Source organism: Belonocnema kinseyi, chromosome 2, assembly GCF_010883055.1.
Source record: "Belonocnema kinseyi isolate 2016_QV_RU_SX_M_011 chromosome 2, B_treatae_v1, whole genome shotgun sequence".
In the NCBI taxonomy this organism is placed as follows: domain Eukaryota; kingdom Metazoa; phylum Arthropoda; class Insecta; order Hymenoptera; family Cynipidae; genus Belonocnema; species Belonocnema kinseyi.
Genome location: NC_046658.1, coordinates 85,210,007 through 85,213,397, shown reverse-complemented (window position 1 = coordinate 85,213,397; position 3,391 = coordinate 85,210,007).

Here is a 3,391-nt window from a genome sequence, read left to right as displayed (position 1 = left end):
TTCTATTATCATTTTTACTTCATAATCTTTCATTTATTTTGTTTCAGGAAATAAGATTAATTTTTTTAAATATACCGATTTTAAAACTTATGAAGGTGGAAGATTTAATTTTAAAGTACAAATGTATCATTTGTAAAAAAACAACTATTTAAGAATTAGTCACACGAACTTATCCAAATCCACGATCCATCATTTTCAAAATACTTAATATCCATACTTTCAGAAATACTAACGTCTTGTAATAAAGCAAAAATTAAAATTTTCTTACAGTAGCATTATTATTTTTATTTTATATCATACTGCGACATCCTGATAATAAAATTATTTTCTATTTTTGTTCTAAACATACTTTTTTTACAAATATTCTCCACTATGTTTCCCTGTACTCTTTTTCTTTCTTCTGTAATTTATTGCATATTAATGTTTAATAATACTAACTAACCATTTCCTCTACTTTTTGTTTCAGAATATACAATGTCAGTCAAATAGAAATACATCCTGATTCATGTTAATTTATACTTAATAATCATTTCACATACTTTTTGTTTCAGAAGATACAGTCCTTGTCAAAATAGGAATACATCCTGACAATAAAACTATTTCCCAATATAGTTTTAAACAAACTGTCTCAAAAAATACCCTTCACTATTTTTCCCTGTGCTTATTTCCATTTTTCTCGCGTCATATATTAACTTTTCAAGTCAATTAATACTTACTGATCATTTTCTATGCTTTAGATTTAAGAAAATATTGTATCAGTCAAAATAGAAATACATCCTGATAATAAATCTATTTTCTAATTTTGTCCCATACAATTTTTTTAATACGCTCCACTATTTTTCCCTGTACTGAATTTTCCTTTTTTCTCATGTTATATATTACCTATTCATGTTGATTGATACTTACTAACCTATCTCTATTCTTTTTGTTTCGGAAAATAAAGTGTCAGTCAAAATAGGATTGATTCCTGATAGCAAAACTATTTCTGAATTTAGTTTTAAACATACTGCCTTGAAAAATACCCTCCACTATTTTTCCCTGTGCTTATTTCCGTTTTTTTCCCCTATTCAAGTCGATTGATACTTACTGATAATTTCCTATGCTCTTTGTTTCAGAAAGTACTGTGTCAAAATAGGAATACATCCTGATAATAAAACTATTTTCTAATTTTGTCGCAAACATTTTTTTTAATACGCTCCACTATTTTTCCCTGTACTGAATTTTTCTTTTTTTCTCCTGTTATTTATTACCTATTCATGTTGATTAATACTTATTAATCTTTCTCTATTCTTTTCGTTTCAGAAAGTATAATGTCAGTAAAAAAGGATTGAATTCTGATAATAAAACTGTTTCCGAATTTAGTTTTAAACATACATTATTTAAAAAACACTTTTCACTATTTTCCCCTGTACTTATTTTCCTTTTTTTCTCCTGTGATATATTACTTATTCAAGTCGACTATTACTTAATAATAATTTCCTATGCTTTTTGTTTAAGAAAATACTGTATAAGTGTAAATAGTTATGCATCCTGAAAATAAAACTATTTCCTAATTTTTCCCCATACATTTTTTGAAATACTCTACTATTTTTCCCTATACCGAATTTATATTTTTCTCCTGTTATTTATTACCTATTCATGTTTATTAATACTTACTAATCTCTCGCTGTTCTTTTTGTTTCAGAAATCACAGTCTCAGTAAAAATAGGATTAAATCCTGATAAAAAAAACTACTTCCAAATTTAGTTTTTAACATACTGTCTTAACAAATATTCTCCACTATTTTTCCCTGTACAAATTTTCCTTTTTTCGCCTGTGATGTATTACCTGTTCATGTTGCTTAATACTTACTAATCTTTCTCAATACTTTTTGTTTCAGAAAATACAAGATCAACCAAAAAAGAAATACATTCGGACAATAAAACTATTTCCTAATTTTGTTGCAAACATATACTTTCTTACAAAATATTTTCCACTATATTTCACTGTATTAATTTCCCTTTTTTTCTCCTGTGATATATTACCTATTCATGTTTATTAATACTTACTAATCATTTTCTCTGCTTTTTGTTTCAGAAAATACAGTGCCAATGAAAATAGTAATACATCCTCAAAGAAAACTATCTTTTAATTTAGTTTTTTAAATACTGACTTAAAAAATACCCTCCACTATTTGTCCCTATACCTATTTCCCTTTTTCTCCTGTGATATATTGCCCTTACAAGCCGATTAATACTTACTGATAATTTCGAATGATTTTTGTTTCAGAAAATACTGTGCCAGTCAAAATAGGAATACATCCTGATAATAAAGGTATTTCCTAATTTTGCCCCACACATTTTTTTTAAATACTCTCCACTATTTTTCCCTATACCGAAATTTCCTTTTTTCTCCTGTTATTTATTATCTAATCATGTTGATTAATACTTACTAATCTTTATGTATTCTTCTTGTTACAGAAAATACAGTGTAAGTCAAAATAGGATTGAATCCTGATAATAAAACTATTTCCGAATTTAATTTTACAGATATTGTTTTAAAAAAATACTCCCCAATATTTTTCCCTGTACTAATTTTCCCCTTTTTTCGCCTGTGCTATATTACATTTTCATGTTGAATAATAATTAATAATCCTTTCCAATACTTTTTGTTGTGGAAAATAGAGTGCCAATCAAAATAGTGATACATCCCGAAAATAAAACTATTTTCAAACTTAGTTTAAACATACTGCAGTAAAAAATACCCTCCACTGTTTTCCTGTACTAATTTTCCTTTCTGCTCCTGTTATATATTACCTATTCATGTTGAATAATACTTATTAATCATTTCCAATACTTTTTGTTTCAGAAAATACCATTACAGTCGAAGGGGAATTCATCCCGATAATATAGCTATTTCCTAATTTTGTTCTAAACATACTTTCTTAACAAATATTCTCCACTATTTTCCCTATAATAATTCTGCTTTTTTTTATCCTGCGATTTATTACCAATTCATGTTGATTAATACTTTCTAATAATTTTCTATACTTTTTGTTTCTGAAAATACAGTTTCAGTCGAAATAAAATTGAACCCTGATAATAAAACTATTTCCGAATTTAGTTTTAAGCATACTGCCTTAAAGAATACTCTCCACTATTTTCTTCTGTAATAATTTTCCTTCTTTGTCCTTTCATATATTGCCTGTTCGTGTTGAATAATAATTAAAGTGAAACTATTTTATACGGCCGATTTTGGGGCTAACCTTGGGTGTGAATTTACTCATTGTAGCCCACTCCGCTTTCGTTTGTTCACGATTATCTTAAAATATATCCTTCATTATTTTTCCCTGTACACCAATCTCTCGCTTTCAGTCAAGTGTCGGGGGTAGCCTTCAAATAGCCTTGGACTG